Source organism: Physeter macrocephalus, chromosome 10 (assembly GCF_002837175.3).
Source record: "Physeter macrocephalus isolate SW-GA chromosome 10, ASM283717v5, whole genome shotgun sequence".
NCBI classification, from domain to species: domain Eukaryota; kingdom Metazoa; phylum Chordata; class Mammalia; order Artiodactyla; family Physeteridae; genus Physeter; species Physeter macrocephalus.
Window position 1 is genome coordinate 59,083,978 of NC_041223.1, and position 23,519 is coordinate 59,107,496.

General features: G+C 39.4%; 1 protein-coding gene across 1 annotated transcript in view; it reads left to right on the top strand.

The window, feature by feature from the left end:
• Window positions 1-1,416: 1,416 nt before the first annotated feature.
• Window positions 1,417-23,519, top strand: part of ASCC3 (activating signal cointegrator 1 complex subunit 3) — a 356,417-nt gene continuing 334,314 nt past the window's right edge. The window contains exon 1 of the mRNA XM_024119391.2: window positions 1,417-1,675. The gene's annotated coding sequence lies outside the window, so the exon portion shown is untranslated. The remainder of the gene's footprint in view (window positions 1,676-23,519) is intronic.

A 23,519-nucleotide genomic window follows, 5' to 3' on the forward strand; every position in this document is an offset into this window, starting at 1 on the left:
GAACAATCTGTCATGTAAACTCCTAGAACTTAGTGTTAGTACCTCTCATTATCATCTAACCTCATTGCATTTTTTACCTTTTGATGCATTTGACTTGTCTCATAGCTAACCTGTAAATTCTAAGACTGGAACCATGAACTGATTGACTCTCAAGGTTGTAAACACCTTTAACAAAACCATTAACTAATTCTTCTCTTGATGCCTGGCTCCCCTGCACCTAGTTCCTATTAAGCAAGCCTTCAGAATCTACTTAAAGTCAAATCCAGGGGTCAAGGCATCCATGTAACCTAAAGCAGACACCTTCTCTGGCGAGTGCCAGAAGGGGATCTTCTTTTCAGGATCTGAAATTTGTTTCTCTCAAGTCTGCATCTCTTGAGACCACATGAAACAAATCTATGTTACATGATGAGTTTTTACATATTTGGAGATAGTCCCAGTAGCTTTCTCTCTTCTGTGAGAATCTTCCCAAGTTCAAAGAGTACTTCTTCATTTGTCATGCTTTTGAGCACTCTTCATCATTTTGCTCTTCTCTGAAATAATTCCAACTTCTTTGAGGTCTTCTTAAAGGGCTTGATCTAGAACTGAACGCAGAACTACATAAGTAGTTTGGGCAGTGAAGTGTATAACTGGATCACTATTGGCTGCCTCTCTATAAAACACGGTTCTATGAGGTGTCAAGACACATTCCTTACGAGAGGGGTATGGAAGCGAAAAAAGGAGCCACAACACATTATTAACTCATACCGCCTTTGCATGACCGGCTTTTAGCCTAGAACTGTACACACATACAGCACATTCTTGTGGTTAATTTTTCTTAATGTCGTCTTCCTGATTCAATTGAGCCAGGGAATCTTCAGGCATTTTGTTTTCGGTGGGGTTCGTCCGACAAAAGGACCGACTCGAAGAGGTAAATTTAAGAGAACTAAACTGAGAATCCAGAAAGCTTAAGGAAGGCGGGACTTGAGCGGAAGGAACCGTATATAAAGTGACCAGCAGCCAGGATTTCTGGCTGGCGATGACAATGGCAATTACTCGGTTCTTCACTCATACTCAGGGCTCCTCTCTCCTTTACCTGTAATCGGAATTACCTCCTCCAGAGAAGGCATTACCTTACAGAGAAGGGCGGGGAGAAGATGGAGCCCACTCAAGTAACTGCAGGGAAAGATGCTCAGGTAGAGATCTGGAGGTGGCAGGCCCGGCCTCGCGAGGGCACCCCACAGACACTGAGGGCCGGGAACGCGCGCGCCCACGCCCGCCCGGGGCGGGCCCTCGCCGAAGGCCTGGTCCCACTCAGCGCTGGGCGGGCGGCAGGCGGGGCGGCGGCGCGCGCACGCAGAGGGGTGGGGCTGGGGAGCCGACGTGCAGACGTTGGCGCCGCTGCGGCCGGGTGACGTGTAAGCCCGCACTTGCTCCGCCCCCTCCCTTCTCTCCGGGTCTGTGGGTCTGTCGGGCTCTCGGGCTGCGTTCGCGTACCCTGCCCCGTGTCTGGGAGGGACCCGGCAAGCCCGGCGTGGAGTGCGGACGAGGACGCGGCGGGGCAGCTGCCCGCTGGCATCCTCTGCACTGCCCTCCGCCCCTCACCCGGCGTGGAAAGTAAAGATCAAACCGAAATGGAGGGAGGCGCGGAGGCAGGAGCTGGCGGAGAGATGGGAAGCGCATGAACCGGGGCCGAGAGGTGAGGAGAAGGAAGTGGGAGGAGGAGAAGCGGTGCTGCGGCCTTGAGAAGCCGGTGGGAGGCGGGGCCAGGGTGCACCTTGGACGATTCCCGTTCGGCCCCGGAGGCAAGCCCGGACCTGTCATCCCTCTCGGGGCCGGAGACATGTCTGTGGTCTCGGATAGTCTCATCCTGCTCTTGGAATTTGTAGGGTGGGGGTAGGAATAAAAAAATGAACCAGAGTCACTTGTTGCCAAGGTGTTAGGCCACAACGTGATGACCAGATGGGTAATTTTTTTAAATTTTTCCTGTGCGTGGGTAATTTGTTTTCATTAGGTTTTTTTGTGTTTTTTTTTCCCGTTACAAAAAGGTAGTAACTTTTTCGTTTTCTTCACGTGGACTTGGGAGTGAAATCAGCTTCCTTGTATTTTTTACCTCCACGCTGAAAAGTAAATAAAGTGGGTGGGGAGTGGACCATGGTGAATTTAGCAATCGAGGAGTCTAAAATGTTACTTCGAAATAAGTGTTGTATGTGCGAGCCTGCTGAGGTGTTGTGGGTACGTGGGCAGTTCTTTTAAATAGGCTTCTTATCACACATTAACTCATTCATTGACTGCAGTGTGTTCGTGTATTTTGCTGTTTAGTTTAAAAGAAACATTTTAGTGATAGCTAAAAATTTTATATGAATGGTATTACATGTGTAGTTCAAACTAGTAATCATATTTTCTGTCTTTCTTTCCCTAAGTAAGATTAGATTGAAGAGCGGTCACCATCACCAGGTTTCATGTTTCGTAGATTAAAATCACTTTTCTGATTTTCAAAGTGTTCTCAGAAGTTGAGAATTCAGCTTTTGATTCCACTTTGGATCGTGCTTCTCTTCATGTATCTTTCATTTTAATGATAATTATAATAATATTCTTGCATAAGAAAAATGCTCCTTAGAGATACCAGTTAAGTGTAAGCTAAATAATATTATTTAATTGAATTAATTTTTCATAGCTTAAGTTGTGATCTCTGCTGAATAGTTTTAGTTTTTGTTCATTCGTCATTCACTTATTTATGTCTTCATATGTACCAGGCACTATGCTAGGCCTAGGAAATCAAGAGACATAGGATGTCGGTACTTATGGAACTTTCTGTAGTCCAGCACCCTTTTAGTAGAGAATCTGGACTAGAGCTCCTCCTCGTGTCATGGATCTCTAGTTGACCTAAGCAGGGCTTTTTGCAAGAATAAGTTATTGTCAGTGTTTATATGTAAGTGGCATTGAAAGAGGAGCAGATTATTTTATTTGTACAGCATGACTTGATTTTGCCTTTGATCATAAAGATGGTATACATGCTAGTGTTTTGCCAGTTAAGAGGAGTAAGTTTTCTTTTTGCAAAGTTGGCTTAGTTGTAAAATTCAAAGTTGGAAATCAGTTTCTACCTGAAAAATAATACTTTATTTTTCTAGTTTTTACATTGGTCTGAGTGATCTATGTGTTAATAACTTGTAATTCATAAGCATTCTGTGCACAAAGCATATTCATCAGGAAAATGTATAGTACTTGTTGAAGTAAATTTATTGCCCCATAGTACCTTCCATGTGGAGGTAGTTAACATGAGCCCTTTTAGTACAGAATAATCTTGATGTAATGTGGCACAGTTTTCAACTTTGAGCAGATATCTACCTGAAACTGAAATTACAGCAAAGACATTTATGGAAAGAAAAAGTGCATAATTACCAAGGAGGAGAGAGTAAGGTATCTAATATGTATTTAGTAATCATCCAAAGGGAGGCATTATGTGTTATACTCTCAAGTTACTTAAAGTAGGGACTGGATCTTATTTCTCATTTCTTTTGCCTGGTATAGTACTTAGCACATAGTTGACAGACCATATAGATGTTCATTAATTCAATATGTACCATCTCATTTGAGTATTTTGCATGTAGATGAGCAAGTGAGTATGTTTGAGTGAGTTTGTCTATTGTTTGTTCATTTTCCAGCTCTGCGTTGCCTGTGATAATGTCTTATAGGTTGTCCTAATTTATTTCTGAAACTGTCTCTGTGATTCAGAGTTAATGCAATTCAACTCATGTTTGAGTATTCTGATTTTAATCAGATCATTCAGCCTGAAAGGGGCATAAAAAATCATTTTGTAATTCCTCTTCATTTTATTGATCAGAAAATTGATATCCTGAGAAGTTAGCTGATTTTCTACCATCAAACAAAAATTGGCATCTGAACTAATTTCTTTTTATTTTTATTCTGCTTCTTCCTACTATAGTCTGTCTCTCCTCATTGTTATTTGAGTAGAATAACTCTTGGAGACCTTTGTAAATTAAGACAGATTCCCATTTTATCTTCCTGGTTTTGGAGTTTTTGGCTAGTTTTCCTCCACTTCTGTGATTCCCTCTTTAAAGAGAATTCTTAGGAATTGCATTCATTATCAAAGGTTTGAACTGACATGGAAAATAAGGGTGCAATTTTGAGAGGTACATGATTTAAAGATACATAAGACATTTACCGGTAACAGTAAGCATTCTCAGGATATGTTTTAATGAGATAATTGGCAAGAAATATTTATAGTTGAAGAGAAGAAAGTTCATACCTAGTTATTTAATGACTAAACCAAAGCTTGTCAAACTGCTGAATCATAATCTTGGGGGGTGGTGTCTAGAAATGTCTATTTTCAAGCAACTCCCCAGTGATTCCAGTGCCACCAATTCATATTGTTGAAGAACTTCTACATTAAAGCATATGAATTCAAGAGCCTCTTAATTTTGGATAATATCTATCCTATCACACCAGAACTTCAAAAGAAGGAAGGTAGTTTATCTCAGGATTATGGAGTAGTCAGAGAGGCACTTGCTAATGTTTTCTAGCATTTTCAAAGACTTGCTAGGTCATTTTCAAACGAAGTCAGTAACTAGCAAGTTATTCAGTTGTGTGTAGCTAAGAAACATGGCATATGAATTTGATAAAGGAAAACTTATATTCCATTCCAAGTGAGGAAATCCTTGCTAACCAATGAGACAACTTGTCCTTGTAGAAAAATTCTTGAAAGTGAATAAAATGTCCAACAAGCCAATCAAATAGGACAACGTAAAAATGATAAATTTTGGGCTTCCCTGGTGGCGCAGTGGTTGAGAGTCCGCCTGCCGATATAGGGGACACGGGTTCGTGCCCCGGTCCGGGAAGATCCCACATGCCGCGGAGCGGCTGGGCCCGTGAGCCATGGCCGCCGCGCCTGCCAACAGTGAGAGGCCCGCGTAACGCAAAAAAAAAAAAAAAAAAAAAAAGATAAATTCCACTCTTATTTATAAATATTGATAGATATAAGTATGTCTTAATCTTGATTTAAGAAACTTAATTATAAAAGTCTACATAAATGATTTATAAGAATAAATTAATGACAGTACACAATCTGCAAAAATAATTTCAGTGCATCCTTTCCCAGTGCACATATATTTTCTAAAATGAGACCTGCTTTAAGTAGTACCTCTAACACCAGGGAGGCTCACTAAACGTTCTTTTTGAGCATTGTTTAAGGAGTGAAGGAAGCTTTGCAAAAATATTAGCAATGCTTTTAGTCTGGAGATTGGTGTGGTAAGGAATAACCTAAAAATCAATTCTGGAAAGCTTCACAGTAATACTCTGTGTACACATCACTGAACAAATATTTATTGAGTTCTTTGGCACAGACCAAGAACCATACAGGGTACCAGGGAAAAGAAGACATACATCACTTTTGCACTCTTAGAGATTATAGTCAAGATGTTGGCTTTGGGAGACTGTTCAATGAAATTCCTTAAGGCAAGGAAAAATACTAATGCATGGCCATTGAGTGCCCTTTTAGCCAACCTGAAGTTAGCAAAGTAGAGGCTTTGTCACTGATTTAAAAAGTGAAAAAGCTTGTATCCTAAGTCACTGATTTTGGCCATAAGCTTGGAAAAAAATGAGTGTGTTTTAGAGAGTTTGAAGGGTGGCTTGGCTAAACACCAAGTTTTGAAAACTCCTGTTTGTATTTATTAGAAACAGAACACTGGAAGAACATAGCTAAAATTCTGTATCCAGTGGACATTTTACCACATGTCTTGACAGCGTTTGACATGGTTGACCATACCTCTTCCTTAAAGCTTATCCTTTCCTTGGTTTCAGAGACACCACCCTGGCCTTATTTGGCCTCCTGTTCAGAATCTCCTTTATAGACCTTTCTACCCATTTACTCTGTAAAGTCTCATGTTTCTTCAGCTTCTGCTGTCTTGTCTTCTCAGTCTTCACACAAATCCTTGGGTGATTTTTATCTATTCCCATGATACTCCTTATGATTCTCATGTTTGTATCCAGACCTCTCTCCTGAACTTCACACCTGAATATTCAGTCCCTACTGACCGCTTCTACTTGAATGTCATACAGACATCTCAGACTCAACTCATCTGAGATTGAACTCATGATATCCCTAACTGCCCCCACCACCCAAGAAAAACCCTGAGCCCTAATTCAGTGAATTCTGTCATCAACCTGATCTATAAATGTGGAGGTCAGCTGAGGTCCTCTCCTCCTTCCCCACCACAGATAGAAATAATCAGAGTAAGCCAAATAAATTTAATTGAATTACCTGATTCCTCCACTTTTCTCTAAATCACTACCACTACTTCGTTTCAGGAACCCATCATCTCCTCATCTGCATCTCTTCATCTGGATTACTGCAGCAACCTCCTAGTATCTTTCTGCTTCATGTCTTGCCTTCCTGTGGTCCATAGTACTGCAGTCATAGTAATGTCTATTAAACACAGCTCAAGTCAAAAACTCTTCTGAAGATTTCTTTTTCTATTAGAACAATTTCTAAACAACGTAACTTATGAGGCCCTTCATGACCTCATTCCTACCTATCTCTCCAGCTCCATCTCTTGCCACATTACATACTCTTTGACCACTATGCTCCAGTCATCTTTTCAGTTCCTTGAGTGTGAAATGTTCTCACGCTTCATCTGGAATATGTTGCCCTTTTTTTACCTAACACTTCATCCTTGAAGTCTCAAGTAAGAAAGCTGCTTTTCTTTCCCAACCTCCTTTCTTGCTAGGCTAGATGCACCTGCTTTGTGTTCCGGTAACACTCATTACTGCCCCCTTTTATAGATAGCAGTCTTAGTTTGTATTGAGATAGCTTATTTAATTGGGTTGTCTTCCCCACCAGGCTGTGAGCTTCGCAAGGGCAGGTAGCAGATTGATTTTGCTCACTGTGGTTCACCCAGCCTGGTGTCCAGCATGTAGTGGAAATACTAGTTAAGAAATATCAATTGAGTGAAAGTTGTTCCTGCATTCTTCTACTATGATTTTCCTGCTGAGCCCACTCCTACCCTAGAGTTTCTAGCAACTGTTGACTATCCTTTTACCCTTGCTTTTGCTTTTCTACTTTATTAGCTTGAGATTTTGAAAAAAACTTACCCCCAAAATTAGAATTAAATTTCTGCATATATAAGTTCTTTGAAAAGAATGGTATCATGAGTTGAATAAATCACATTAGCTTTTGATTTCTTTTGTGTTTGAGTAAACTTCCTTGTTTGTAAGACCTCTTTTCTTAGGGACTTAAATAAATTAATCAAATAATTAAGGGAATTTCTGTGAAAGTATATTTTTGAGGTCTTGAAATAAAGATGATATAAGCTTCAAAAAATAAATGTGTAGGAGTCCAGACCTGTAAATTCTGCCTCTTTTTTTTGTGGCAGCTTTGGCCTCCCTTTATTCATCCTGTTAGTCCATCCATCCAGCCATAATACAAATATTTACCGAGACTGCACGAGGCCCCAGGCACTGTTTAGGTGCTTTGGATACTGTAGTGAACAAAGCAAAGTCCCCACCCTTGTGGGGATCTTACTCTATTGAATGAAGCTGACAACAAGCACAGTGATAAGTGCCTTGAAGTAAAGTGGGTTGGGTGCACAAGAAGGATGAAGGAAAGGGTGCTGTTTTAGATAGGGTGGTCCTGGAAGGCATCTCTGTTAAAGAGATGTTTGAGCAGCAACCTGAAGGAAATGAGGGACCTACCTTTCTGGCATCTGGGGAAAGAGTGTTCATCCAGAGGGATCTGCTTGGTATGGTTATATCACTGCACCAAGGCCAGTGTGGATGCCCCAAAATGAGCAAGGAGGAGAGTTACAGGGGGTCAAATCAAAAAGTAGGAGAAAGCCAGATGCCTTGGGAGTTTTGAAGTTTACTTAGAGATATGGGAAACCTTTGGGGGGTTTTGAGCAGAGGAGAGCCACAATGTTATTTGTTTTAGAAAAGAATCATTCTTGTTTATATGTGGAAATTAGATTGTTAGGGAGTAAGGGTGAAAACAGGGAGACTAGTTAGGCCATTGCAGTAAACTGGGGAAGAGATGGTAATGATGAGAAGTGGTCAGATTCTGGATATCTTGAAGGTAGAGTTGGGAGACTTTACTGATAATGTGGATGGAGTAAAGCATAACTCCAAGTTTTTTGGCCTGAGCAGCAGGCAGAGTGGAGTTGTGATTTATTAAAGTGAGGTAGACCATAAGAGGAGGTTTGCATGGGAGATCAATTTTGACATTTTTAAGTTTGAGCTAGCTATTGGACATCTAAATGGAGATGTGGAAGAGGCATGGGTAGACAAATCTGGATTATAGGTGAGATGCGCAGGATGGAGCTAAGAATTTGGTGTTAGAATATAAATGATAGTTAAAGCCTTGAGACTGAATGGGATCACCTGGGGAATGACTGTAGCTAAAGAAAAGGTCTGAACTCTGAGCTTAGGGGCATAGCAGTGTTAAAGGGTAGGAGGATGAGGAGGAACCAAGAAGAGTGGAAAGAGCCAAGAGATAATGTAGGAGGAAAAACAAGACATATTGGTGTCCTAGATGCCAAGTGAAGCAACTATCCATAAGGGCTGGGTCAAAATCTCCTGACAGGGATCAAACAAGAACTGAGAAGTAACATTGAATTTGGCAATGTTGAGCTTATTTGTGACCTTTATAGCTCTTTTGGTGGAATAGTAGAGGTAAAAGCCTGATAGGACTGGAGTGTCTGCTGTAGATAGCGATCAGAAAAGTGGGGTGTTAATTGAAAAGGGCTGTGGAGTTTTTAAATATGGGAGCAGCTACAGCATATTTTGGGGTTTTGGAAATCATCCAATAGAGAAGAAAATATTACTAACAAGGAGAGAGGGGACTTTCACTTCAGCAACTTTATCACTGTGTCCTCATTGAATGTTTTTTTTTTTTTTTTTTTTGGCTGCGTTGGGTCTCCCGTTGCTGTGCGTGGGCTTTCTCTAGTTGCGGCAAGCAGGGGCTACTCTTTGTTGCAGTGCACGGGCTTCTCATTGCAGTGGCTTCTCTTGTTGCGGAGCATGGGCTCTAGGCGCACGGGCTTCAGTAGTTGTGGCATGTGGGCTCAGTAGTTGTGGCTCATGGGCTCTAGAGCGCAGGCTCAGTAGCTGTGGCGCACGGGCTTAGTTGCTCCGTGGCATGTGGGATCTTCCGGGGCCAGGGCTCAAACCCGTGTCCCCTGCATAGGCAGGCGGATTCTTAACCACTGTGCCACCAGGGAAGTCCCTAAATGTTTTTCTTGAATGAATGAATTAATGGATGGGTAGAGGTATTTTCACCAGATGCAGTATAATTTTTTTTAATCAATGCTGAATAAAAAGTGGAATGAAGAACACTTCAGTTAACACCTCCTTTTCCAGATTGTTGTGAGAATTTTTAAGTTTCAGTCTTCTTTGGTTAGATTACCATCTGAAGTTAGATTACCATCTGAAGTTTACTTTTTCACCCTGGTGAACCTGGTGTTTCTCAGGTCTTTGCAGCTGCCCTCACAAATGATCTATTAAAGTGTGTCACCACTACAGACTTGTCTAATCTTTTACTTTTTGTTCATTTTTCTCATTTGAACTTTTAAAGAGTTGGTACCTATTTCAAAAATTTTGAGACCTCTTGGTAACTATTATTCTTGACTTAAGAAGATACAGTATTTGCCAGAAGAGTGAAGGAATACAGATTTTTGAATGTTCAGAGTAGGGTTGCCAAATAAAATACAAGATGCAGAGTTAAATTCAAATTTCAGGTAACAACAAGGAATTTTTTTAGTATAAATATGTCCCATGTAAGTATGTCCCAAATATTGCATGGGACATATTATACTAAAAAATTAATTGAAATTCAAATTTAACTCTGACTTTATATTTTTATCTGCTAATCTGGCAACTGTAATTTAGGAAAAAGGTTTGTATGATTCTTCATCTGAGAGTATAAACACAAAGGTAGATCTTCAGAGTCTGGGTCTCTGGAGAATGTAATATTGATGGTGTATTCATACATAACTCTGATGATCAAGAAGAGAGAGGTGTCTCAAGAAACTGATGTTGCTGTGCCTGAATATTTTTTTAAAAATATACATTGAACATGGAGAAGGAGTACATGAACTAAGAATGAATTAAAGAAAAGAGAGTTTTGGGGACCTGTGATGCGTATCCTTGAAGAAACATTAAGGTTAGGAAAAACAGTTTTTAAGCTACATTCAACAGTGTGTTACTTGGGGCAGTTACTAGGATGTTAAAAGAGAATATAGAGTTCATTAACTACTTGATCTCTTCTTTCTTTTATGCTAAGGAGAATGGAGAATGGACTCTGGATTGAAAATGGAAGAATTGATTTGGGTTAAATGGAATTGAAGCACATTATGGGTAGCAATATTAAAAGAGCACCCAGATGTTCAACGTTCAGTCTCTTATAAGCCTGAGCATTTTCAGTTGTGCTTTCAGAACCTGCAATTTGGCAGACATTCAGTTTGATGCTTTCACAACTCTTCTCTCTTATTAGGCTTCTGTGTTTATTTAAAACTTAATTAAAACTTTTAATTGTGGAGTATTTCAAGAATATGGAAAATTATCAGAAAATAATGTAATACACTCCTATACTTGCCATGCAGATTTAACAAGTAGTAATTTTTGCCTTATTTGCTTCAGTTCTTCTCTTTTGAAAAGTATTGCTAATTTTTTCCCTCTTTTGTCACTTCTCTGCTGCCTCTCAATCCATTACCTTGAAGCTGGTATATATAGTTCTCATGCATGTTTCTACATATTTCTGTGTGACAGGATATAAACCAAGGCTTAATGAGGGAGATTGATGGAAAGAAATGGGATTGATTAGCTTGGTGAAGAGAAAATTTAAAGCAGGATTACAGGTTCCTTCAACTATCTAGAAGTCACTCATGTGAAAAGAGTACTTAACTTTGATAACTTATTGACATTAGGCAGTACAGATAATTTTTTTAAAGTACTTTTAATATCAGAAAGCAACATGTAGTACTTAGTGACCTAATTATTTTATGGTCTATACTTACATGGAAATTTTTATAAAACATTGAAAAACATCAATGTTCAACCTATACAGATGTCATTTTTTAAAAAAAATCAACAACAATCATGATTTTCCTAATGTCTTTACTGTAAAAATGGTTAACCAGCAATCTTTAGAGAAATGACTATATTACTATTTTAAAATTTGTTAAGGGCACACATCCTGAAATATTTAAGACATCAGAGAAAGTGAATTTTTAAAAAATGTTCTTCATGTTTTGATGCTTTTTGAAGCATGGTGTTTCTTTCAGTAATTATATTCTAAAAAAAGTGGGAGGTATCATTGACAAAACCTGTTTTTTCTCTGAACTGTAGTATATATAATATGTTGGTAAGAAAAATGGCTTAGAAGTTAGAATGTAAGAAAGAATGAGAGATATGGGTCTGACCCTTTCAGACATCTTTCAGTTTAGGAAACTGTGAATAGCAGAGGATCGACTCGATAGGGAAGTGAGAGTTCAGCTCAGAACAAGGCACAGAGAAAACATTCTTATGGACTATATTTGCCAGGGCACATTTCTGACTAATACAAAGTGAAAGAGAGTACCCTGTTTTTGTAAGTAATTAAGTTTTTATTTATAAAGATTGAAACAAACAGTTCAGACCAGAATGTTAAATAATGGTCATGGCAATACATTCTTTCAGAAAGATTAAGTAAAGCATACATGACATGTAATATAGTAGCACAATAAAATTCTTACCATGTGTTTGTTCTAATTCATAATGCCGAATGAGTTAGTAATTTACTTTTCTGTTTTTATATTTCTTGTTTACCACATAAATTCATCTGAGTCCTGATTTTAGTGTCTAGTTTTTCTCTACTTGAGAGAGAGGGGTAGAGATTTCATTCTGCTATTACAAGGTATGTGCCAGCTTCTTTTACACAGTGTCAGTGTTAGGGTGATTTAAGAATTTCCTGTACACCGGCCTTCAAGATGGCGGAGGAGTAAGACGTGGAGATCACCTTCCTCCCCACAAATACATCAAAAATACATCAACATGTGGGACAACTCCTACAGAACACCTACTAAATGCTGGCAGAAGACCTCAGACTTCCCAGAAGGCAAGAAACTCCCCATGTACCTGGGTAGGGTAAAAGAAAAAAGAACAAACAGAGACAAAAGAATAGGGACGGGACCCGCACATCTGGGAGGGAGTCGTGAAGCAGGAAAAGTTTCCACACACTAGGAAGCCCCTTCACTGGTGGAGGTCGGGAGTGGCAAGGGGCATGCGTAGGAACCACGGAGGAGAGCACAGCAACAGGGGTGCAGAGGGCAAAGCGGAGAGATTCCTGCACAGAGGATCGGTGCCGACCAGCCCCCACCAGCCTGAGAGGCTTGTCTGCTCACCCATCAGGGCGGGTGGGGGCTGGGAGCTGAGGCTCCGGCTTCAGAGGTCAGATCCTAGGGAGAGGACTGAGGTTGGCTGTGTGAACACAACCTGAAGGGGACTAGTGCACCACAGCTAGCTGGGAGGGAGTCTGGGAAAAAGTCTGGACCTGCCTAAGAGTCAAGAGACCATTGTTTTAGGGTGCACGAGGAGAGGGGATTCAGAGCACCGCCTAAAGGAGCTCCAGAGACGGGTGTGAGCTGTTGCTACCTGCGTGGACACCAGAGACGCACATGAAACACTAAGGCTGCTGCTGCAGCCACCAAGAATCCTGTGAGCAAGTGCAGGTCACTGTCCACACCTCCCCTCCCGGGAGCCTGTGCAGCCCACCACTGCCAGGGTCCTGTGATCCAGGGGCCACTTCCCCAGGAGAACACACGGCGTGCCCCAGGCTGCTACAATGTCCCACCGGCCTCTGCCACCGCACGCTCACCCCACATTCCATACCCCTCCCTCCTTCTGGCCTGAGTGAGCCAGAGCCACCGAATCAGCTTCTCCTTTAACCCCTGCCTGTCTGGGTGAAGAACAGAAGCCAGAGGGCGACTTACATGCAGAGATGGGGCCAAATCCAAAGCTGAACCCCAGGAGCTGTGTGAACAAAGAAGAGAAAAGGGAAATCTATCTGTGCAGCCCCAGGAGCAGAGGACTAAATCTCCACAATCAACTTGATGTACCCTGCACCTGTGGAATACCTCAATAGACAGTGAATCATCCCAAAACTGAGGCGGTGGACTTTGAGAGCACCTGTAAACTTGGGGTTTGCTTTCTGCATCTAATTTGTTTCTAGTTTTATGTTTATCTTAGTTTACTATTTAGAGCTCATTATCACTGGTGGATTTGTTTATCGATTTGGTTGCTCTCTTCCTTTTATATGTATATATAAAAATTTTTATTTTCCTTTTTCTCTTTTTGTGAGTGTGTATGTTTCTTTGTGTGATTTTGCCTGTATAGGTTTGCTTTTACCATTTGTCCTAGGGTTCTGTCTGTCTGTTTTTTTTTTTTTCTTTTTTTTTTAGTATAGTTTTTAGTGCTTGTTATCATTGGTGGATTTGTTTCTTGGTTTGGTTGCTCTCTTCTTTTTTAAAATTAATTACTTTATTATTTTATTTTAATAATATATTTTAAAATTTTAATAACTTTATTTTTAAAACAATTTTTTCTTTCTTTCTTTCTTTCTTTTTTCTTTTCTCCCTCTTCTTCTGAGCTGTGTGGCCAACAGGGTCTTGGTGCTCTGGCTGGGTGTCAGCCCTGAGCCTCTGAGATGGGAGAACCGAGTTCAGGATGCTAGTCCACCAGACACCTCCTGGCCCCTCGTAATATCAATCAGCGAGAACTCTCCCAGAGATCTCCCTCTCAACGCTAAGACCCAGCTCCACTCAATGACCAACAAGCTCCAGTGCTGGACACCCCATTGCAAACAACTAGCAAGATAGGAACACAACCCCACCCATTAGCAGAGAGGTTGCCTAAAATCATAATACGGTCACAGACACCCCAAAACACACCACCAGACGTGGCAGTGCCCACAAGAAAGGCAAGATCCAGCCTTATCCACCAGAACACAGGCACCAGTCCCCTCCACCAGGAAGCCTACACAACCCACTGAACCAACCTTAGCCACTGGGGGCAGACACCAAAAACAACAGGAACTACGAACCTACAGCCTGTGAAAAGGAGACCCCAAACACAGTAAGTTAACCAAATGGGAACACAGAGAAATACACAGCAGATGAAGGAGCATGGTAAAAACCCACCAGAACAAACAAATGAAGAGGAGATAGGCAGTCTACCTGAAAAAGAATTCAGAGTAATGATAGTAAAGATGGTCCAAAATCTCAAAAGTAGAATGGAGAAAATACAAGAAACGTTAACAAGGACCTAGAAGAACTAAAGAGCAAACAAACAATGATGAACAACACAATAAATGAAATTTAAAATTCTCTAGAAGGAATCAATAGCAGAGTAATGGAGACAGAAGAACGGATAAGTGACCTGGAAGATAAAATAGTGGAAATAACTACCGCAGAGCAGAATAAAGAAAAAAGAATGAAAAAAATTGAGGACAGTCTCAGAGACCTCTGGGGCAACGTTAAACACACCAACATTTGAATTATACGGGTCCCAGAAGAAAAAGATAAAAAGAAAGGTACTGAGAAAATATTTGAAGAGATTATAGTTGAAAACTTCCCTAATATGGGAAAGGAAATAGTCAAGTCCAGGAAACCCAGAGAGTCCCATACAGGATAAATCCAAGGAGAAACGCGCCAAGAGACATATTAATCAAACTATCAAAAATTAAATACAAAGAAAAAATATTAAGTGCAGCAAAGGAAAAACAACAAATAGCATACAAGGGAATCCCCATAAGGTTAACAGCTGCTCTTTCAGAGACATAGACTGGCTGAATGGATAAAAAAACAAGGCCTGTACATATACTGTCTACAAGAGACCCACTTCAGACCCAGGGACACATACAGACTGAAAGTGAGGGGATGGAAAAAGGTATTCCATGCAAATGGAAATGAAAAGAAAGCTGGAGTAGCAATTTTCATATCAGACAAAATAGACTGTAAAATAAAGACTATTACAAGAGACAGAGAAGGACACTGCATAATGATCAAGGGATCAATCCAAGAAGAAGATATAACAATTGTAAATATTTATGCACCCAACATAAGAACACCTCAGTACATAAGGCAAATGCTAACAGCCATAAACGGGGAAATTGACAGTAACACAATAACAGTAGGGGACTTAACACCACACTTTCACCAATGGACAGATCATCTAAAATGAAAGTAAATGAGGAAACACAAGCTTTAAATGACATATTAGGCAAGATGGACTTCACTGATATTTATAGGACATTCCATCCAACAACAACAGAATGTACTTTCTTCTCAAGTGCTCATGGGACATTTTCCAGGGTAGATCATATCTGGGGTCACAAATCAAGCCTTGGTAAATTTACGATAATTGAAATCATATCAAGTATCTTTTCCGACCATAACACTTTAAGACTAGATATCAGTTACAGGAAAAAAAACTAAAAAATACAAACACATGGAAGCTAAAAAATACACTACTAAATAACCAAGAGATCACTGAAGAAATCAAAGAGGAAATCAAAAAATACCTAGAAACAAATGAGAATAAAAACACGATGACCCAATTCTCCAGGATAGATCACATCTTGGGTCACAAATCAAGCCTCAGAAAATTTAAGAAAATTGAAATTGTATGAAGCATCTTTTCTGACCACAATGCTATAAGACTGGAAATCAATTACAGGAAAAAACTGTAAAAAACACAAGTATTTGGAGCTTAAACAGTGCGCTACTAAATAACCATGAGATCACTGAAGAACTCGAGGAAGAAATTTTAAAAGACATAGAAACAAATGACAATGAAAACCCAATGACCCAAAACCTATGGGATGCAGTGAAAGCAGTTCTAAGAGGGAAGTTTATAGCAATTCAATCTCAACTCAAGAAACAAGAAAACTCTCAAATAAACAATCTAACCCTACACTTAAAACAACTAGAGAAAGAAGAACAAAGAAAACCCAAAGTCGGTAGAAGGAAAGAAATCATAAAGATCAGAGAAGAAATAAAAGAAATAGAAAAGAAGAAAACAGTAGCAAAGATCAGTAAAACTAAAAGCTGGTTCTTTGGGAAGATAAACAAAATTGATAAACCATCAGCCAGACTCATCAAGAAAAAAAGGGAGAAGAGTCAAATCAATAGAATTAGAAATGAAAAAGAAGTAACAACTGACCCTGCAGAAATACAAAGGATCATGAGATTACTACAAGCAACTCTATGCCAATAAAATGGGCAACTTGGAAGAAAAGGACAAATCCTTAGAAAAGCACCACCTTCCGAGACTGAACCAGGAAGAAATAGAAAATGTAAACCGACCAATCACAAGCACTGAAATTGAAACTGTGATTAAAAATCTTCCAACAGACAAAAGCCCAGGACCAAATAGCTTCACAGGCGAATTCTATCAAACATTTAGAGAAGAGCTAACACCTATCCTTCTCAAACTCTTCCAAAAGATAGCAGAGGGAGGAACACTCCCAAACTCATTCTACGAGGCCACCATCACCCTGATACCAAAACCAGACAAAGATGTCACAAAAAAAGAAAACTACAGGCCAATATTACTGATGAGCATAGATGCAAAAATCCTCAACAAAATACTAGATAACAGAATCCAACAGCGTATTAAAAGGATCATACATGGGATTCCCTGGTGGCACAGTGGTTGAGAGTTCGCCTGCCGATGCAGGGGACATGGGTTTGTGCCCCGGTCCAGGAAGATCCCACATGCTGCGGAGCGGCTGGGCCCATGAGCCATGGCCACTGAGCCTGTGCTCCGCAATGGGAGAGGCCACAACAGTGAGAGGCCCATGTACCGAAAAAAAAAGGATCATACAGCATGGTCAAGTGGGGTTTATCTCAGGAATGCAAGGATTCTTCAATATATGCAAATCAATCAATGTGATAAATCATATTAACAAATTGAAGGAGTAAAACCATATGATCATCTCAATAGATGCAGAAAAAGCTTTCAACAAAATTTGACAACCATTTATGATAAAAACCCTCCAGAAGGTAGTCATAGAGGGAACTTACCTCAACATAATAAAGGCCATATATGACAAAGCCACAGCCAACATCCTTCTCAGTGGTGAAAAACTGACACCATTTCCACTAAGATCACGAGCAAAACAAGGTTGCCCACTCTCACCACTATTATTCAACATAGTTTTGGAAGTTTTAGCCATAGCAATCAGAGATGAAAAAGAAAAGATAATCCAAATCGGAAAAGAAGAAATAAAAACTATCACTGTTTGCAGATCACATGATACTATACATAGAAAATCCTAAAGATGCTACCAGAAAACTACTAGAGCTAATCAATGAATTTGGTAAAGTAGCAGGATACAAAAGTAATTCACAGAAAATTCTTGCATTCCCATATACTAATGAAAAAAATCTGAAAGAGAAATTAAGGAAACACTCCCATTTACCATTGCAACAAAAAGAATAAAATACCTAGGAATAAACCTACCTAAGAAGACAAAAGACCTGTATACAGAAAATTGTAAGACACTGATGAAAGAAATTAAAGATGATATAAATAGATGGAGAGATATACCATGTTCTTGGATTGGAAGAATTAACATTGTGAAAATGACTGTACTACCCAAAGCAATTGACAGATTCAATGCAATCCCTATCAAACTACCAATGGCATTTTTCACAGAAGTAGAACAAAAAATTTCACAATTTGTATGGCGATACAAAAGACCCCAAATAGCCAAAACTACCTTGAGAAAGAAAAACGGAGCTGGAGGAATCAGGCTCCCTGACTTCAGACTATACTACAAAGGTATGGTAACCAAGACAGTATGGTACTGGCACAAAAACAGAAATATAGATCAATGGAACAGGATAGAAAGCCCAGAGGTAAACCCCTGCACCTATGGTTACCTCATCTTTGATAAAGGAGTCAAGAATAAACAATGGAGAAAAGAAAGCCTCTTGCATAAGTTGTGCTGGGAAAACTGGACAGCTACATGTAAAAGAATGAAATTAGTACACTCCCTAACACCATACACAAAAATAAACTCCAAGTGGACTAAATACCTAAATGTAAGGCCAGACACTATAAAACTCTTAGAGGAAAACATAGGCAGAATACTCATAACATAAATCACAGCAAGATCCTTTTTCACCCACCTCCTAGAGAGAGGGAAATAAAAACAAAAATAAAGAAATGGGACCTAATGAAATTTAAAAGCTTTTGCACAACAAAGGAAACCTTAAACAGGACAAAAAGAGAACCCTCAGAATGGGAGAAAATATTTGCAAATGAAGCAACTGGAAAAGGATTAATCTCCAAAATATACAAGGAGCTCATGCAGCTCAATATCAAAAAAAAAAAAAAAATCCAAAAATGGGCAGAAGACTAAGTAGACATTTCTCCAAAGAAGATATACAGATTGCCATCAAACACATGAAAGGATACTCAACATCACTAATCATTAGAGAAATGCAAATCAAAACTACAATGAGGTATCACCTTACACAGGTTAAAATGGCCATCTTCAAAAAGTCTACAAAAATAAATGCTGGAGAGAGTGTGGAGAAAAGGAAACCCTCTCGCACAGTTGGTGGGAATGTAAATTGGTACAGCCACTAAGGAGAACAGTATGGAGGTTCCTTAAAAAACTACAAATAGAACTACCATACGACCCAGCAATCCCAGTGCTGGGCATATACCCAGAGAAAACCATAATTTAAAAAGAGTTATGTACCACAATGTTCATTGCAGCACTATTTACAATAGCCAGGACATGGAAGCAACCTAATTGTCCATCGAGTGATGAATGGATAAAGAAGATATGGCACATATATACAATGGAATATTTCTCAGCCATAAATAGAAACGAAATTGAGTTATTTGTAGTGAGGTGGATGAACCTAGAGTCTGTCATACAGAGTGAGGTAAGTCAGACAGAGAAAAACAGATACTGTAGGCTAATACATATATATAGAATCCCAAAAAAAAAGTAGTTCTGAAAAACCTAGGGGCAGGACAGGAATAAAGAAACAGACAGACAATGGACTTGAGGACACGGGGAGGGGGAAGGGTAAACTGGGTTGAAATGAGAGAATAACATGGACATATATACACTACCAAATGTAAAATAGATAACTAGTGGGAATCAGCCACATAGCACAGGGGAGTCTGTCATACAGAGTGAGGTAAGTCAGACAGAGAAAAACAGATACTGTAGGCTAATACATATATATAGAATCCAAAAAAAAAAGTAGTTCTGAAGAACCTAGGGGCAGGACAGGAATAAAGAAACAGACAGACAATGGACTTGAGGACACGGGGAGGGGGTAGGGTAAACTGGGTTGAAATGAGAGAATAACATGGACATATATACACTACCAAATGTAAAATAGATAACTAGTGGGAATCAGCCACATAGCACAGGGAGATCAGCTCAATGTTTTGTGACCACCTAGAGGGGTGGGATAAGGAGTGTGGGAGGGAGTCGCAACAGGGAGGGGATATGGGGATATATGTATATGTATAGCTGATTCACTTTCTTATACTGCAGAAACTAACACAGCATTGTAAACCTATTATACTCCAATAAAGATGTTAAAAAAAAAAGAATTTACTGTGTGTAAAACAGTAAGTAAAGGTCAAAGCCATCATATCCTTTGATAAATACTTTTTTGGATATGGATTGTATAATCCTAGTTGTTTGAGTATAAAAACTTGCATCAGATTTCTAAAAGATCACCAGAGCTCATATTCAGGAATATAGTGGTGTTCTGTAAAATTGTGGTACAGAGGAACAAGTAAGTGTACAAGGTCATGATAATTCTTTCTCTAAACAACTAAGGCTTGCTCCAGAGCATCACCTGAGCTTTGGTTTGGTGTATGAGGGTACCTCCTGAGAGGTTTCAATGCAAATTAATCTTTCCAGGGCTTATTAGGGGACAGGCACAAATTCCTTGAGTCTGTCTTTAAGAGGCCCATAGATTGGGATGGAATGAGAATGTTGCCTTTCTCAGCTAATCTGGCCCCAGAACTTTTTCACTGGAATGAAAATATGTACTGCCTCGTATGTTGTGGGTCTCCTCCATGTGTTCCCTACCATATTGTGTGCTGGATTGTTCCTTGTGGGATGTTCTTTCTGACTATTGTTCTCATCTGTGCTGATACATTATTCTAGCCTCTTATTTTCCCAAGAACGTTTAAAAGAAAACTTTTCTTATCCTTTGTTAAAAGTAAAATTAATATAACCATGGGGGTCTTCTGTAGACTCTGGTTTATAGTTATGAGCCTGGCCAGGTTTTCTCCCCCACCTTTGGATGGGAAACCTGGAGTTGATATAAGTAAGTAATTGGAGGGAACAGTTAGAGAACAACAATCTCATTTATATAAATTTTATTCTTAACAAGTCATTATAGATTTTGATTTATACAAAAAGTATATATGTATATTCTTAATCATCTTTGCCTTGCTTTCTCTGTTCTCCATGCTCTGAGTGTGTTTTCTAATTTGATTGGAAACTATTCAAGAGCATTTGCTTCATGCTTAAGAATGAGTTAGGATCTAAAGTGAAGTTGTTGGCTGGAAACTATAAATAGTTAAAATTTCCCGTGAAAATTCTTTAGGAGGACACCAGGTTGTCACAACATACTGTCTCAATATGTTGTATGCAGCCATGTTTTTCCTCCAAACTTGGAACATATCACAGTTTCTGAGGGTGCACCAGATGAAAAAGTTGGCTTGTGTTTAGTGGCCATGTTGTATATTTTTTTAAAAGGGAGCTTAGTTTTAAACATTGGAGTCATGCAGTGCAGCAAGATTCTCAGTTTGATATGCATGTAGTGATTGAAACAGATTAAGAGAGCATCATATTCTTGTTGCTCACCCCCATTCACTCTAGAGCATGTATTGAGTATATGAAATAGTGGGCAGAATCTCTAATATTACTGTTTATGTCCGTCTATGCCTTATATTTGGCCTCTTGTGTTTGATTGATTCAAATAATTAAATGCACCTGTAATGTGACTCCACTACATTAACCAACTGGTGGCAATAAGGTACAATAAAAGTAAGGAATACAAGTTCAATACCATTAAGTTAAAATTTTCTTTAGGATTTACCATGAAAAAAACCACCCCCTTTTGAAATGGCATAATAGAGGATTACATATATAATGTTTTACATATATTAAGGCTATTAAGGCCGATATTTTCTGAATTCTGATCTAAACAGTGTAAACTATATCACAACTTGATTTTTTAAACTTTTTAAAAATAAATTTATTTTATTTATTTATTTTTGGCTGTGTTGGGTCTTCATTGCTGCACGTGGGCTTTCTCTAGTTGTGGCGAGAGGGAGCCACTCTTCGTTGCAGTGCACAGGCTTCTCATCGTGGCGGCTTTTCTTGTTGCCGAGCATGGGCTGTAGGCGCATGGGCTTCAGTAGTTGTGGCTCGCGGGCTCTAGAGCACAGGCCCAGTAGTTGTGGTGCACGGGCTTAGTTGCTCCGTGGCATGTGGGATCTTCCCGGACCAGGGCTCGAACCCGTGTTGCCTGCACTGGCAGGCAGATTCCCAACCACTGCGCCACTAGTGAAGCCCACGGCTCGATGTTTTAAACTGGTGAATTAAAATATAAATATTTTAGCTTACTTTTTTTAACAATATGGTTTTGTGGGCATATGATTCTATTTTAAGTATTGAAATTTTAAATTCTAATTTTTACTCCATTCATAGGCTACTCCGTCTTTTCAGTGTTTTTTTCCTTACCTACATTATATCCCTTTTACTTTTTTTTTCTCCTTCCTAATAATTACCTGGTATCCATGATCACCAACAAGTAATTGCTTGGCTTTATACTCATTAGGAAATATGGTTTGTCTCTTCTGGAGTTTTTGTTAATTTTTTATAATTAAAAATACTGTAATTATATTTTCCTAAAGTTGCTATCAATCTGTTAGACCCTTTTTAGAGTAGAGAAACACAGGTTTGGAATTTGAAGAATAAATCTTACAATTTTTTATGTGATACTTCAAAATAATGTGTACTAGAATTCTAGCTTACTCATTATTGGTTAATATCATTTCACAAAGGGAAATGCATTACTGTCAAATTTTTATTTTCCCTATTTGAATGTTAAAAAAGGCAGTTAACTTCTTCGAGACAGTTCCTTTTTATCTGTACATATATATAATCAACACTGTAAAGATTCATTCAGATAACCATAGTGGGGGGTACTTCAGGCCAAAAGGAAAAAATTGACTTTTAAGGTTTCAGTCTTTTAGCAATTATATATGTTCTGAGGGATTTTTTATGTGTACATTTGTCATTTAGTAGGCCATACTAAATGTGGAATAAAAATTACTGTGGTAACAATTGCTTTGCAGGCCAGTTTATCTTGATGAGCATTCACTGTGTCTTATATATCAGAAATTTTAACCATAAACATTATGATGTTGTATCTTTAAGACCTCCTAGGGGAATGTTTTTTCCTTTCCTTTGGATCTCAAATCCAGCACTTAATCATTCGCATCATTTAGGCTCCACTCTCCTCCTACTGTCCCTGTGTTATAAAGCCTTAACCCTCTATAATACCAACCTTCATTCCTTTGCCAGATTGTTGCCATTCTCAATTTATGGTTTCCGGTATGAGATGAGCATTCATTTGCCACTTGAAAAATCCTTTTATGGTTTATTAATCAATTTCCTCTCATTTTTGGTGGTAAGGTCAAACTTTTGCCTGTCTTTAAAAATTCCATCTCATCTTCTTTTGAATAGTCTTGGCAGATCTCTAAGAAAATAGGAGTCATTCTGGTGGAACTCTCTTTTACCATATCTTTTCTCCCACATTCACCTTCTGCTTCCCATATTACAAACATATCTGCACTTTGACTCATCCATCCCTCCATGCTCATCCTTCCATCCAAGTCTTATCTCTAGAACCATGATTCTCTCTCCTGCATTCTCAGGGACCCTACTTCCCTAAGTCATAGTCTTTCTTCTGGTTATTCAACCTCTCTCTCTTTCTCTGTTGGCTCTCCTCTGATTATAGAATTGTGCTCAGCTCTCTCCTGTATTTCTAAAAACTCTCAACCGCATGCATTTTGCTATTTCTTGCCTCTTCTCCTTTTCTTTTCAACCAAGTTCCTTGAAAGAGTAGCTAGTACCTATTTTATTTCCCCATTTCCTCCCTTTCTGTTTATCTTTTCTTTAAATAAATTTATTTATTTATTTTTATTTATTTTTGGCTGCGTTGGGTCTTTGTTGCTGCGTACGGGCTTTCTCTAGTTGTGGCGAGCAGGGGCTACTCTTCTCGTGGTGCATGGGCTTCTCATTGCGGTGGCTTCTCTTGTTGTGGAGCATGGGCTCTAGGTGCGCGGGCTTCAGTAGTTGTGGCTCGCGGGCTCTAGAGTGCAGGCTCAGTAGTTGTGGCGCATGGGCTTAGTTGCTCTGCAGCATGGGGGATCTTCCCAGACCAGGGCTCGAACCCATGTCCCCTGCGTTGGCAGGCAGATTCTTAACCACTGTA